The sequence below is a fragment of the Neolamprologus brichardi genome, chromosome 4, assembly GCF_056152115.1.
Source record: "Neolamprologus brichardi isolate AB-2024 chromosome 4, ASM5615211v1, whole genome shotgun sequence".
In the NCBI taxonomy this organism is placed as follows: domain Eukaryota; kingdom Metazoa; phylum Chordata; class Actinopteri; order Cichliformes; family Cichlidae; genus Neolamprologus; species Neolamprologus brichardi.
The window spans coordinates 17,292,414-17,309,139 of NC_142107.1; the positions used below are offsets into that span (position 1 = coordinate 17,292,414).

Here is a 16,726-nt window from a genome sequence, read left to right on the forward strand (position 1 = left end):
AGTGCTAATACTTTCACAATAAATAAAAGGGGGAAAAAATGCAGTTTTCATTTATTTGCACTTGTTTCAGTGTTGTACTCACTGTTGTACTGTAAGATGGGGTGATGAGGGTATGGCTTGGATAGGAAAGACTTTTCATGTGAGTTGCTGACTGATGAAATACTGTGCTTTGTTGTGGGAGATCCGTCTGTTTGTCTCTCTGTCCATCTTCTGGGAGTTCTCTGGTGAGATGAATGTCTTCTTGTCAAATTGTAGACTCCCTCCTGTCAAACACACACTCCCAATCCTATTTATAACCAGACACTCACTCAAAAATGCTAATGAGTCTCTGGGTAACAAATGGATTTGGACGTTTCACAACCTGGATTCTGCTCTCTGCTCTTTTCCCACTGCCTTTCTGGCCCCCGACTACGATTTTTTTTGTTTCTTTTTTTTTCTGTCTTGTTCGGTGCACACCTCATTTCAGCCCACTTCTCCGTTCTCTTTCTTCACTTTTCAGCTCACCTGAAAACCGTCAATTACTCCTCTCTTCACTGCCCTCTTACTGCCGGCCTCTATATTCCCATTTTTCTTTTTTTGCTCTCTAAGTTTCATCTACCTCAAAACTTAGGTTCTCTTCCTGTCTATCTGTAGCAACCATTGTCTCTCTGTCAATCTCCATCTCCTTTTCTCTGTCTCCCAGCTCGTTGTGAGTCAGTGCTAGTTCTTACTGGATCAGCCATGGGCGGCTCTGCCAAGTGCTCTGGTGCTGTGGGGCAGAACATTTAACAATTGTCAGATTCAAGCTTCATTCAGCTAGCAGGTGGCAGGAAGAAAAGATTGGAACAATTGCTAAAATAGAGACATTTTTGATGTCTTTTTTTAAATATTAAATACTTCTGTATTCTCCCTTAAAGACCTAGGATCCCAAAAGAGGCCTGCTTTAGTTTTATAACTGTGATACCCTGTCTATTTATGTGTGTCCAGAGAGGCAGCTTCTCTGTGGGTGTGATTGGCAGCATGAGGCCTTAAGATTGAAGGAAAAACATTCAGTCAGATTGGCCTTGGGACTCATCATAACTGACATTTAACTTGAGTAAATGTTACTTGGTGCTCTTGAGTTTTAGGGAGTAGGTGTTTTTGGCATGCCTGTACCAAGCCCTGCAGCTATTAGTCCCACGATATAATACAATAAGTGACTAAAAGTATACTATAGGGAGCACTTTAGCATTCAGAGCTTTTACATGGTATAATATGGAATCAAAAAGTTTCCTGTAAATTTAAAATTTAAATCAGTGGAAACTGAATGTTAAATGTACATCCCGATAAGCTATCTAAAGTCAAAAAAAGCAAACTAACCAAAAAGCAACAGAACACATTTGATGTTCTCTCTCCTTTGGTTTGATTGATTTTGACTGCTGCAGTTAAAGTGTTTTGAAGTGGTGGCAGCAACATTGGCTAATCCTTGTCTTGCTGCAGTAAGCCATTTGGGAGTGAGCTGAGACACTGAGGTTAGTCTGGAAGGACACAGTAAACTTTACTGCTCTATTTCTAAGTTTCATCAACTAAAATTGCTATTCACCACAATAAAAAAAGAAAGAAAACTCAAACTCAGAAAGTGACATCATTTATTGGTTTTTGAGGTTCATCTTTACCGCTGTGACCTTTAAGACCTTTAACACAAGAATGTGTTAAAGGTGTGATTTTGATGATTTTGACTTATACTCATGAAAAAATGGAAATCCAGTATCTCATTCTTTCAATAGTAATTTACTCAAATGAAATATTCTACAGTATAAATAGTGCGTATTTCAGTCTAGTTCAGCACATAAAGCTATAATCATGCAGAAGACTGCTGACTTGACAGTTGTTCAGATAACAACCATTGACACGCTCCATTATCACTGTAAGCCACAGAAGGTCATTGCTGAAAAAGCTGGATGTTCGCAGAGCGCTGTATTGAAGCATATTGAGGGAAAGTTTAGTAGAATGAAAAGTGTGGTAGGAAAAGGTGCATAATCAACAGAAATTACTGCAGCCTTGAGAGTCTTGTCAACAGATGTTGATTTAAGAACTTGAGAGACCTTTGCAAGGAGTGGACTGAGGCTGGTGTCTGTGCATCAACAGCCAGCATGCAGACGTCTTCAGGAAAGGTGCTACAACTGTTGCATTCTGTATTAAGTCCCTCCTGAATCAGAGACAACATCAGAAGCATCTTCACTGTGCTAAGAAGAAAAGGGACTGGACTGTTGCTCTGTTGTTCAAAGTCCTCTTTTCAGATGAAAGTACATTTTACATTACATTTTGAAATCAAGGTCCTAGAGTCTGGATGAAGAGTGGAGAGGCACAGAAACCAAGGTGTTTGAAGTCCAGAGTGAATTTTCAACAGTCTGTGATGATTTGGGGTGCCATGTCATCTATTGGCGTTCGTGCTGGTTGGTCCACTCAAAGTCAATGCAGCTGTCTACTAATGTCCGATTGATTTTAGACATTATAACCAATATTGGCTATGTGCTTATCTATCAGTATCTGCATTTGCAATCCTGATAAATGAAATTTAAAAGGGTAAAAGACAGATGGGAGAAACCCTTCAACCATGTTATTATTGCTGATATTAAATAAATTGTCCACCAGAGGGCACTCCATAATTTCCTTGTTGGCAACACAGATGTTTGGGAACGCCAGAAACACAAGTATAATCTGGCAGAGCCTAATTAAGTAAATATGTAAATACTACGCTTAACAGATGTTAGGGAAATCTGTTTAATATTTTGTGTGCCTAAAGAAACAAATATCAGCTGCAGAATGTTGGATTTTTAAATCTAATATTCACCAAATATTGATTTTAGAATCCTACAGTGGTTGGACTATACAGTCTACCAGGAGCATGCTTCATCTTTCTATTTGCCTACATCTTCGAACTTTCCACAGTGCCAAAACTACTAGTTTGCTCACTATGTTATTGGTGTGTTTGATTGGCTAGCTAACTCACCTGACATGAATCAGGAAAGAATCTATGGTCTGTCATCAGAAGAAGATGAGGAACACCTGACCCAAAAGTGCAGACGACCTGAAAGCTGCCATTTGTGGTAAAGGAACCCCAACAAAGTATTGAGTTTATAAATGCATGTACTTTTAAGAAGTTGGATTATTCTATATTGTATTTCTTGGTAGATCTTAGGAAACATTCAAATAATCTGAGACACTTGAGTTCTAATTTACATGAGCTACAAGCCATAAAAAGCCTTTGAAAAAGTTAAGAAATATTTGCTTAATTATGAAAACATTTTATTAAATGTTTCCTCTTAGACTCGTATGGATACAACACACAGTTGACTGCTGAATGCTAACTAAGTTATTAAAACACTAACATTTTACAAACCAAAACCATAGCACATGCATCTGAATGTGCTGTACCACATAATAATTCATATTATTTGTCAGGTAATGCCACTTAAATGCTAAAAATAAAATCTAAACTAGTGAGATAAAGAAAGAGAATCACACCTGCAGTTGTTGTGAAAGGGAGGAACGATCTCAAATCAGAACTCTTCAGGGTTTTTGTGCCAGACCATAAATGTGCTTTTTAATGGTCATTTTAACATGAGAGTCTGTTGGGATTGACTCTCGTTTGGATCCACCCTCAAGTGTCCATTTGAGGAACTGCCGGTCTTGGCATTTCTGCATACCCGGAGGCTTCTGCTTGATTTCGCACATTAATTTGGTTTCAATTGGTCCAAGCTTGACCTGAGGTGGGTACCTCTTCTCTGTGGGTGGAACGGTGTTGGATTCATATTGATTGCTGTTTATAGCACCGGGCTTGTCGGGGGGTTGTCTCTGTTGTTTTTGTTGTTGCATTGGGCGCTGTGTTGTGTTGGCAGCGACAGCTTGTTAACGTCTAACCCGTCATCTCCTCCTCCTCTTTCGTGCCAACTGGCTGCTCTTCCCCGCTTACCTACAGTACATCACAACAGAACCCCACGCATCCATCTGTAAGGCTGCCCCACCCCATTCATCTTTTTGCACGCCAACCCAAATGAAAGACATAGAGACATGCAGTAGAAACGTGAGATAAAGGAGGAAAGAGACATCTTTAAGAGGCATGACGATCACAGGGCACATGATAAATGAATAGGGAAAACAGACAAATAGCATAGATTGTTGCAGAGGTTTGTCTCCACTAATGTGATGCCTAGAAGGACAATTGTTCAAGCGCAAGAGAAGATAAATGAGAAAGATGCAAAATTTTATTTAGTTAAGACAAGGTAACTCAATCTTGCAGTACTTCAAAAGCGATTGGAAAGCACAGCGACATGAAATAATGGTGCATTATCTAGAGAATGCAGCATCCCACTATTAAATCATAATACTGTAAGTTACATTGAACAGAAGCAATACCAGCTACAGAGGATCCACTTATTTACTAGATGAAATGTCTTTCAGATGCCCTCTAAGCAAGCTGCTCTGCTTCTCTGTGGATCATTGGAGCAAAAAACACTTGAAATCAGGTCATGCCTTTTTTTCTCAAGAAAAAAAAAAGAAATTCTGGAAAATAGTCTCTTCTGTACAGCAAAAAAATAAAGATAAAATTCACTAAAACCATGCTTTTTAAAGTTTTTATAATTCCCTAAACAGAAGCATCATTAGTACTGACAGACGGTATGATCGTACCATATAATATAAAGAACAGTAACATATAAAAATTGATTTTATCCTCACCTGTGTAAAAGCCTGCACAGTGCTTGGGCACACTGTTTTTTTAGGTAGTGAACTTAAAAATAAATGTACGCCTGGGGATCTTTGAGTTTTAGTTTCTCCTTCACGTACACTGTACAGGGAAGTCATTTCATTACATCGACAAACCCTGCCATAAACACAAAATGGCAAACATTTTATTGACCATAATTCCCAGTTATACTGTGACAGTGTCTCTAATATACTTTATATTTTCTGTGCTTGGCTTTTGACACTACCGAGGGACACATACTGAAGTAAATGGTAAAGTTCACCCTGCCAGGTTGAATTTGTTGTTTTGACCTTTGTGATGAAGACAAAGAGACAGACAACGGAGATATGGAGGAGCAGGTGGAGCTGCTGTTTTGGAGTGTTTAGTCGAGCTTCTCCGCTACCCACGTTGTGATGCCTCTGGGGACTGGTTAAAAATAAGCAATTACTCTGACACCCCACTAGGGACTGCTGTGTGCCGTTCATCTCCCCCCTCTACTACTGGGATCACAGCAGTCATGACAAAGCCCCACTAAATAAGCTGAAATCCTAGATATGGGAATTCCTTTCTGATCTGTGTCACAGTTTTCGCTTGACTTCAAATGAACATGGCGTCTTTGTGTTTGTGACACTCTTTCAGCATGCGCGTTTTCTGATCCGACTGTCCTAATAGATGAGGGGTTTTGTTAACACAAAAGCAGACGACTTGAAAACGTGATTTGAAGATGAAAGAGGCGTGTTTAATTTTTTTCTTTTTCTTTAACTTAGCCCTTTAAAAGTAAAAGACGTTTCCTACCAGACATCTGGAGCAAAACCCACCTCCTACCTCCCATCTTCTGATTTTCTATTTGTCTTCTCTCTGATCCAGTTGACAGAGAGCAGTTTGTACTGTGACACATGATGATCCGTATCATAACACAGATTCATGTGCCGTGTTGTCTCAGCAACTTGTAATCTCCGCTACCCTGCTTGTGCCACATCTGTCGCTAGCTACGTCTCACACCATAACGCTTGTGCAACCTTTAACCATATGCTTGTTGGACAAATGTGTGTGTGCGCGCGCGTGTGTTTGGGGGTTAGCTAACTGCTGACAGCTTTGCAGAACAGCTGACCTGTTGCCAAGGTAACCGATCTGCAGTGACAGTCGCTGTCAAACTCATCGTGGCTAATGACTGGTTGCTTTGATTGATTTTCCAGTTTTTTGTAGGTAAGTTTTGTGTGTGTTTTGTTCCTCCAATTAAAAAAAATTCTGGCAGCGGCATTCCAATTAAACTGTCAGGATAATTCCCATCAAAGAGGAAAATTGCTTCTGTTTATTGTCACCATTTGAAGGAAATCAGCAATTCTGTGACTGTGACTGCATGCCTGCCCCTCCAGGTAGAAGACATGAAAAGCTAATTGTAGCTTCTATGTAGGAGCCAGAAAACACTTTAGCAGAGACAAAGATGACTGTAGTAAAGGTCTAGCTTATCCTTAGGCTGTTAGGGCCTCATCATTGATCCTTTTGGCTTCACTTGGTGCCAACACGATGCCCTACAGCTTCTTGTTCCCATAAGAGTGCCTAACAATTTCATTAGACCACCTGTCTTAAATAAACAAGAAATAACAAAACCTGTTATACACTGTTATTTATTAGGCAATGACAAAATATTAAGGTTTTTACAACCAAATTTAAGACAAAGGACTTATTTGAGCAAATCTGCATTAAAAAACGCCACTGCTTCAGAAAGTACCCTACGTTTTCATGTGTGCCGTTTGAGAAAAATGAAGAATAGCTAATAGATTTGTTATCAAATCGAGCACATTGACATTTACAAATGATAATGTTGCCGATTGAAAGGCAGCAAGGCATGCGTTTGTTTCGGTGCCAATTCACATTTTTCTCAGTTTCACTGTACTCACATTTAATCCTGTTTGATTTGTGGAGCTGAATGCTTTAACTTTCCCCCCCTCAATTTTCCGGCATCTCTCTATTGCTCTTTCTACATCTCTCCATGCCATTTAATCAGCTGATGTAAGTAATGAATGAATCCCAGTACATAATGTAATCCACCACTTTGATTGATGACCCATGGTCAGAGCCTAACTAATCTGACAACAGATGTGTTCCTGTGGGAGATTGCTCGTTAGGTTAGCCTGTTGGCTCTGTCTGGAATGAAAATGCTAATACTACAAGAGCCTTGGCAGCAGGTCTGCAGGGAGGGGTGACGGCAACTACATGTCAGAACCGGCTCAGTAATCCTGCCCTATAAAAATAAGTAACCTTACCAGAGCTGTGGTGACAAGATTTAGTGTAAATTACACATCATTACATGATCATTTGGAAAACTTAGACACACAGCCTCAGCGTCGCAAATTAGGTTTTGGCTTTCATTCCAGTAAATTGATATTAGAATAGGCATAATCTTATTAATGGTGTTATTTTGGGGCCGACTGTTTAATTAGATACAATAACAAGAAGAAACAGCAGTAAGTGTTTGCAGTTACCCTGCTTGCCTATGCAGTGCTGTGTTTCTTTAGCAGTGGAATGCGTCATTTGTTAGCGTTTATTCAGTGTAAATAAATTAATAAGGGTTGTAGTCAACTGTAAGTCAGTAAAAGATCACACTCATTGTTACTGGAGAAGGTATTTTAGCTCTATTCAAACAATATCGTGGTATAAATTGCTTTGTCTTTGTCACCTCAGCATGCCTTTTCTTTGTTGCCTTTTAAGAGCTTTCAACAATCTGGTAATTTATTTAATTTAATATTATTCATCCTGTCTGATCACTGCAGAGGAGAAGAATGATTTCTCGCCCGAGGAAAGAATACCCTCAACACTTCCATCATGTACAAGCGTTTTTATGTTAGTCGTCTTTTATTTCACAACTCTTTTCATTGTGTACCTGCTGGTTTTACCCAAAGGAGCATTTTAGAAGTTGAAAGCTGGTTCTTGCGGTATCTTTGAAGAGCCATTCCACATCTCTCACTTTTACCGAGATTCAGTTTGACACCTCGGGTGTCTTACCGAGACTGTTGACATACCTGCAGATGGATGTTTTGAAATCAGCCTGATGCTGCCAGCCTGTGGAGCAAAGAAACAGGAAAGCCTGCTGACCTGTCCAAAGCAAACTTAATGAACCATCAGTCTGTACTATAACAAGAAATTCCCTTCTTCTGCTTGAATCTATTTCTAAAAATGTATGTGCTTCTATCACTACTTCCTATAATTGTGCTTGTGGGTGGCCCTCAGAGATTACAAAGGTGTATTTACATAAGAGTGCACACCAGTGAATCCAGCATTCCCCTCCTATGTTGCCACGAAGGAGGGGAAAAAATACATCAAAATTGATGCAGCGGAACGCTACCTATCGTGCAACTAGACCACCAACAGCTTACATAACCTTTCTAGCTTCTTTTTCTTTTTTTAAGTTATAGGGTTTAGACCCCTCTGTGTTTTTCAGTGGTACTCCCACAAATATTTGAAAAGACTTTTACGAGTAATATGGGTGGCGCTCTCCTTTAACGCTGGGATAATAGATTTTTTTGGCCGCTGGCAGCAGGGAGAGAAGCTGACAGAACTACCACTCAGACATTACATTATTTTTACATCCAGGATGCCAGGAGAATATGAACGTTGAGATCAGAGGAAAATGATGTGCAATATAAAATAGGAGCTCTGTAGAGCAGCAGGGTTGGGTGGTCATTCTTAGTTATTACACCAGTTATTTGCTTCATTATTATATATACCATGATTATAGTGGTCTTTATGTATGTTTTAATAGCTTTTTACAGTCGGCATTGTCTAAAGTAGGAGCATAATACGGGAACACATAGAAGCACAGCTGTAAAAAGCTTTATAGCTTAGTACTGCTCTCATCCCGTCTTGCCCCCTCTGTCATTATAACCCTGCTCCTCTTATGAATATGTAAACATTCAGGTTATCAACACAGATAGCGAAGGCTTCTTAAATCTTCCTTTTATATCCTCCGATTTTCATTGCTGTCTCAGCTACTCGACCAGATTTCACATCATCAGTCATGTTATAGTTGGGGTGTGCTGCATTATAAACTCTAGCAAGCATCTGGATATGTGGATATGTGACTGTGTGTGTGCAGGTGTGTCCTGCTGTTAATAAAACAGGGCCTGTGGGGCAGATAATGACCCATTAGACCTAAGCAATTTAAGATAGAGTTATTGTCAGCCATTATGGTGCTTCCTTTGTTATCTGCGACCTCTAGCAACGCTTCGCTTCCCGCTTTCTAATTTTTAACTGTGGCTCCCCCTGTCCTTCAGACATGGTTGTGCAATGCAGCAGCTTGAATGCTTTTAGTGGGAGCACCTCTTTTTTTCCAAGTGGTTCATGTGTGTTCTTAGAGAGATTTATTTATTGATATGAGAGCAAGATAAGAGGACAGCTGGCAGATCCTGATTGGATGAGTGTCGTCATCCATTTGCCTTTGCCAGAGTTGGCCTGTTTGCAAGATAAACAGTCATGTTGAAACCCTCAGGAAAACTTTGGATTTTGCCTCTGTCCCCTTTCTCTCTCCCGAAATAGTTTGTTTCTCTACAATCACATTAACTTGTAAAAAGCTCCATCCTTTATGTTTTTGTTTGGTGGTTGTTCATATCTAAAAAGGGGACTGTTCAGGTATTTTTACTTTTTTCAAGGCGTGATTTATTATGCCACTATATGTCAAGGTTTTTCATTTCCATCTTTATTTCCTTCCATGTTCTTAGCTGCTTATCCAGTTCAGGGTCGCAGCAGGAGTGGAGCCTATCCTAGATGCCATAGGGTGAGAGATCACCAGTCCATCACAGGGCTAATGTAAAGAGACAGACAACATTTCATGCTGGCTGCTCCACCTGAAGCCAACTTAGGCACACGGAGTGGACCTAATGTGAGGACCTTTCTTTGGACTCCACTTGAATCAGTGCATGCAATAAGAAAAAAAGGCCTGAGGGGACCAGTGGGTTCAAACCTAGAGGCTGGTTTCTTAAAGTTGAGACATTTGGGCTTTTATTGTGATAGAACAGCAAAGAGAAGAATGTGAGAAAGACCAGGGGAAGACTTGCAGTGACTGTCTTTGAGGCCGATTCACACCCAGGCAACTGCATTATAGCCTTTTAGCATTTGGGTCACCTGCTACTAGTCGGTAAACTAAATTGGCACCCAGTTATCAATTTAAGAAAAGGAAAATGCAGCCGTGGAAAATAAGCTAATTGTTTTAAATCCCTAAAAGGAAATTCAGTATTCCGCATGCAGTGACGTCCATTGTTTCAAAGTTCAGTGTGCTGCATTCGTCTAATGAAAACAAGAAAAAACAGTTGGATAATGCCACAGGCGATGCTGTTTTTTTATGCTTTGTTTTGTTGCTCCTTTCATCACTTGACTCAAAGGCTCAGCAGTGTATTGCATCATGCTATTTTAGAGGGACAAGGCAAAAACTCCATTTGGTATTTAACTGTTCAGGTGCCACTTAGAGAGTGTAGTAAGCGAGAGAAAAGTGTATACAGGACCTTTTCTACCAAACCAGATGTGGTCCACACGATTCCTGTTGTTTGCTGTCTGCATACAGTAGAATCAGGTCATTGTGGTTATACATTAACACTCCTCCTTAAATCAGTAGAAAAGAAAATAGACCTGGATTTTAGCGTTTCAACTGGAGTCCACATTCCTGATGTCTGAAGAAACTTACCTGCACCATTTACCCCTCTGTTACTGAAACTGTACTCTGATCTCCATGTGGGCAGGATCAGTCAGGAAGACACATTTGCAACAGCGATCAATGAGGAATCTTATTAGCTATAATAATGCATCATCATTTACAGCATGGACCCATGCAGATACTTTAAAAGGTGGTCTGCAGATTTCTACACCATCTACCAGTTTGTGCCAAGCTGTGCTATGTGTGTGCGGCTGATTGTGCCCAGTGTTTACACACTGTAGATGTGGCAACGGGCCAATCTCATTACATCGCCTTGCCAGAGGTTGTATTGTCAGCAGCAGCTTGTTTGAGATGTTATGATGACTCGGGCATCTCTGTCATTCATACTGAGAGTGTACAATGTCCTCTTTGGTTTTTTATTGTTGTTGTTTTTTTTCTAGCGTTCTACTCTAGATGTAATGTGTCTCTAAACCCCAAGTATCAGTTGTCACCATAATATTATCAATTTCATTTCACTGTTAGTTTTAATATGTATCTCTATTTCCTCTCCGGTGGTTTGGACCCTTCGAAGGTTACTGAGCGTGGCACATTCAGTGAAGAGGCGGCCTCGTACTGCTGTGACTAAAATGGTTGTAGGATTTCATTTGCTTCATTTGGCAGCAGTGCAGCTGGGGATTTTTATAACAAGTTCAATCACAGTCCGTGTTGACTGGACCCATTGGTATAGGGTTGCTATTTACTCCTTAATTTACAGATTGGATTCACTGGAATTAAAATATGTAATTTTCTAATCGCACTCTGGTTTGATAAGAATTAGAAAATCTTTTCCCAAAGCGTCTCTTTATGGCCTATAAGGATAAGTTTAAGGATCATTTTGGTGACAAATACACACTTTAAATCAAACTTTGTAACTGCAACCAGACATACTGTGTGGTGGATTTACTTAAAATTGTTGTTTGGCTGTTGTAAATGAGCTAAAACACTGTTGAGATTCGAGGTTAGGTTGCAGCTCTTTGAAGTATCTCTCGCCGAACGTATTTTTCATCAGCTCTCTCTTAACTCTAACACGTCTGCCTGTCTCCATCTGGCAACCTATTGTAGAGCTCCCCAGTGAGGTAAATGTAGCAGCACTGATGTAATGTAGTGTGTTTGGAGTGTCTTCCTCACACCCAGTGGCAATACCATGCTGCCTGACCGGGTTCGACAACAGGCTGTAATTAAGAGGCTTTCTCACCTGCTGCTGGACTGCTGTTATTTTCGAAAGAAAAAAAAAAGACAGCCAGCTTTTACCAGAACGATAAGTGAAACAAAGAGATGCAATACGCTAGCTACCACCACCTGTTTCTCCCCAGGTCTCTCCTCCCCTTCCAGAATGTCTTTGTCACACTTATATTCCATCTCTCACATTCATCCTCCAGTTGAGTACACACACATTTGTCGTTTGCAGCTACAGACGGCCCCGGAGATGTTTCAGAGGAGCCGTAGCGTGCTCTAATTGCTCGATTGTGTGCCTTCGTGTATTAACAGGTGTTTTGCTGGATCCACATTACTGCTGCAATTTTAACTTGGCTGCCTCTGTAGTATTCCCAAGTTTGCCACGGAAACAAAGTTAGAGGCTGCTGGGTTTGTGGGTGGGAGAGAGGCACAGATAATAGATAGACAGTGGAGGGCAAAAGGTGAAAAGATGGGCGTGTTGCTTTGTGTTGTACATGTTTTAATGATCAAGTAGGCGTACCCCCCATCGCCTTGTGTGGCGCAACAGATTACAGTTGTCTCTGTCAGTTATATGTGAGGCTGTCTGGAGCCTCATGATTGCCTTGGCCTGTTATTCCATCCAGCAGCTCAGACAGGCAGGCTGACCTTCTCCTGATGGCTTGCTCTCTCTGCCCAGCCGTCACTTTCACCCCTTTTAACTCTCCTCTCCTGGCACAGCAGTGCCTCTGAGCTTTTAGAGATTACCTTAATGGAGAGAAAAAACTGAATAGCACATGCCTGCTGGGTTATATGTGTGTGTGTGTTTTAACCTGGAGCCTGATCGCTCTAAGTGTATACCAGACGCAAGCAGAGAGAGAGCAAGAGAAGAGAGAAGGGAGGTTATTTTTACAAGTTCATAGTCATTTTTTGGCGCTGTATTCAATGAAACTCAAATGGTTGCCTTCATATCAGCTAGTGTAGATTTCAAGATGTGTGACAGCTTGCAATCACTGCTTGTTGCAGTTGGAAAATCAGTAGCGACTGCATTTTACCTCATCTTAACCTTACCTGACTTTTAACCACCGTTGTTTTATCTTTGATAATGCAGCTCACAGTACTTATTCAGTACAGCTTATTCAATATGGAGATATAGCCTCTTTCTTGAGTTGTGACCTGCAGGGTTTATAATGTCCTGATTGTTGGGTTTTCATGAGGTTATAGTTAATCCTGACATGCCCTTATTTCCTTCTGGTTGTTTGTTTTAAGTGATCCCACTGGAGTGCACCGAGTTAAAATTGCTAACAGCTTTAGGCTTTGCAAATTTCCTTTTGCCTTTAGCCTCAACAGACGAGCCGGATTTGCAGTTTGCAGTTTTTTACCTACTTCTGCTTAATTTTACATCTTCCCCACTTTTTCACAGGTTTAATAATGAACTAGTCTGTCCTGCCGCAGCCGGCATTCCACAAAGAGCTTTGGTAGCAGTAAATTAGATTGCATTTACAGGGAAGAGCTCGCCTTGTTTTCCCAACCGTCTGCATAGGTAGGACATTGAGTTATAAAAATAAATACTTACTTTAAAAATCCAAAAAGAAAGCAATCAAAAGAAGTTTCACTTATAAAAAATATTCTTGATAGCAACAACAGGGCCAGAGGGCCAATTAGAAGAGATGATTGAGTTTTTCTTAGCTATTGCTACACTTACTCGTTAATTTATTCCCTCTTGCCACTTCTGCTTCTTGCTGTCTGACAACGCACAGTCGAGACTATTGAAAAACACTAGAAAAAAGCATGTACTGTATGTGCCAGAGTTTTCAGACACAAAGTAACTTAGAAAATACTTCATACTTTAACTATTTCACATTTCACAGCTAGGAAAAAAAAGCTTTCTGTCCTCCTGTTTCTTACTGCCACCTAAATAAGTAGACAAGCAATCCATCAGTTAGTTACTGATTAACTTGTTTAGCTAGATGATAGCATTTCAGCTTCTTTAGTGTTTCACCAGAGTAGTCTCGAAAACTAAAGATAACACCTTTAACTGTTGGAAATGATAACAGAAATATTCATTTTTTTCTGACATTGTGCAGACCAAATGATTATTGATTAAAGGAGAAATGCTCCACATTTATCAATAATTGCATCTCCAAAATACTGTTTAACCTCAAGCATCATATTTATTCATATTTCTATCCTCTCAAACAATGCTTATTCAGAAGCCTTAAATTGCACCTGCATATGGCACAATATGTACAGACTCAAGTGTTTTGAAGTGCCTGTGAAATTGGATTTAGCTATTAAGGAATCCAGAGCTCTGATTATTTGCACCTTGCAGCTCTTTTATCATGCTGTGTGACTTAAAACTTCTCATACACCCCCTGCTCTCTCTGACCCACATGTTTAACATCCCTAAAATATAAAGCTGCACAGGCTGCCTCTTCCAAATCCAGCAAAAAGCGAATCCAAACCCCTTCTCCTGATTCTCCATACCATATGTCTTTGCATATGATGAGTAGCAAGTTCTCTTCCTGAGCTGAAACTCCAGCTCAGTGGGTGGCTGCAAGAACACGTTTTCGTATACAGTCCAGAATTTGGTTGTAGTGATAGAGATTAATATTATGCATGTATGTCTCTTAATAGTTTTTGTGGGTGGTTTGGCAAATACCTCGTCAGAAACTGAAATTGCCTACATTTAAAGATAGATGAGAAACGTTAAGAAGGATGAGGTGATTATGGGGGGGGAAATGACTAGTATGAGCCCTGTTTTTTTAAGCAACTTCTATCTTTTTATGCATAATCTTTCATTTGTAGAAAAATCTTCACTGATGGAAGATTGTTTCAAGCTTCATGCATTTTGCATAAACTGGGAGAAACATCACTGGAGTTGGACTGTGCAATCAGGCTGCATTTGTTGTTAGTTGTTTTTTTTTTGTTGGGATTTTTTGGACTGTCTTATAGTATCTATTTTTCCAGGATTGTAATTTCTTCTCCTCTGTTTGTCTTGTGTTATCTCTCTGAGCTTGCCGCAGCAGGCTCTTTTTATTTAGACAGGTTAATGCACTTGACTGTGGCCTCTATCTTGGCAATGCAGCTCAGGCCTCATTGGGCTCACAGATCTTATCAGTTCTCATTGCAGGCTCCTGTTGTCATTCAAGTCCTCTGTTTTTTAGCTGACCAACATCCTGCAACTTTTCCCGGAGGCGCTTTGTAGTTGCAATTTGGTGCGCTGCAGACCCAGACTTTGTGACAGAAAGTGTTTTCTTGTTATATAGTGTACACTAGAAATGCTCCCCCAACCCGTCTTTTTATGTGTGTTTAAATGATGCTGCCATTGCGTGGGCTTTTACAGATTGTTTTGGCTGTCAGGGTTATTGTCTGCCAGCTTATGTGGAAATATATTGGCTGAGAATGACGAAAGTAAAGATGAATAACCTGTTTCCATTTTCTATTCTTACGCTCCTGCCCACACAACTTTTACTCCCGCTGTTTTTAAGATGGAGGGCTTTGTGTACAGCTTTGCAAAGAATATCCACAAAATGCAGTTTGGAAAGTTTTTGGGTTGGATTTGAAACGAGTGTTCCAAAGAAATACTGAGTCATTCATTTTGGCTGACGTTTGCAAGCCATTTGACTTCTGCTTTGACATAAAATCTTACTAAAACATATGCACAGCCACATAGCATATTGGCCTGAATACACACCTGATATTAAAGAATTTCCAATTATCTGACATCTGTTGAACTCATTTTGAAGATAGGAAACATTTCTACACTCATCTTGTTTCCCTGAGATACATAAGCCTAAGGAAACTGCTCTGTAGTTGACAGATTCTTGATGATCAGACGATGATCAGCAAAGGAGTATCATAAAATTATACCCACTTTTTAAACTTAATTTCCAGGAGAAAGAAACAAAATCGTATACAGGCCAGTCTTTCTAGAGAACAACCGTGTAGTGATAATAGTTTTTTTAAAATGGTTTTTTCCAGGCATTAACCAGCACTGATGCATTATTGTTGTTAAGAGGTTTGAATTATTTAGCTAACAGTTAATAAGGGCTTGCTACCAGTGCTTGTACTTTGCTGTAGATTTAGCCCTCGTTACCCTTAAGACATTTTGCCATGTGTTGTCTTAACTTCAACTAAAAATACTATTACTATATATCTCATTATAGTAGATATACTATATATCTACTGTATTTTAATGCCGGCTGTAATGATGGCACTTGAAGAGCCAAATGTTTTTTGAGGGGGTATTCACTGTGAAAAGTTTCACAGTCAGTCTATAGGACTCTATAAAACTCTTGGCTGTACTATAAATGTTTGCTGATGTTTCGTTCTCTTCTTAGTTTTATGCCTGTCTATAGGCAGCCTAGTGTACTCAGCTTTTCACTGTCAATGCTGCTACTCAGTTGCATAATAAGCCACACTACATAGGCACAGCTTTGCCAGCCATTGTAATGGGGCCCTTGAGTCAGGTCCTTGTTAGCTGATGCACAATAAGCTCCAGCCTAATGAGGTGTAAACCAGAGATCTGGGAAACTGAGAGGGGGCCAAATGAGTATGGCCGTCAGCCTTGGTGTGCAGTGGAGAGCTCAATGCTAATGCTATTAGCTCGGAGGTCAGTCCATTTTGCCTTTTGCCTGTTCAGTTTATCAGCACTTCATAACGTGCGGGGTGGTAGGGCGGGGTGTTGAGACAGCAGTTCACACTTAAGTGCAGCATCTTTCGGCGAACGAAGAGAGTGAGAAACGGGTTCACAATGAGTGCACGGTTTGATTGCAGCTGCCATGGAGTGATCACAGACCTTCGGCTCTTAACAGACTCCTTCTGTGTTAAGGTTTCTCCACCAGAGAGCGTCGGAGCCTCCATCTGGCCGGCTTCCTCGTCACTTCTGCGTTCATTAACAGTCCATTTGTTGCTTCTGCCCCGAGGAGCCTCCCTCCGCTGCTCACTTGCTCAGCTCGTGCTAATGTTGCTGATGTGAATTTAATGTACATATGGTGCACTTCATTCAGCCCTATTAAGCCTCAGCACTTTTCATGCTTTTACTTTAAATAATATTAGTTTTTATTATCGAGTTGAAAAGAAAAATGCTTGTCTACCTGCTGACGTTTAATATTTTGTTCGAGTTAAATGTGTTGGAGTTTTAGGAAACATTATTTCTGTGTAAAATTCATGATTGTAGT

General features: G+C 40.3%; 1 protein-coding gene across 1 annotated transcript in view; it reads left to right on the forward strand.

The window, feature by feature from the left end:
* The window catches only part of srcin1a (SRC kinase signaling inhibitor 1a), a 114,208-nt gene that overhangs the window by 54,585 nt on the left and 42,897 nt on the right, over positions 1–16,726 (forward strand). The window lies entirely within an intron of this gene.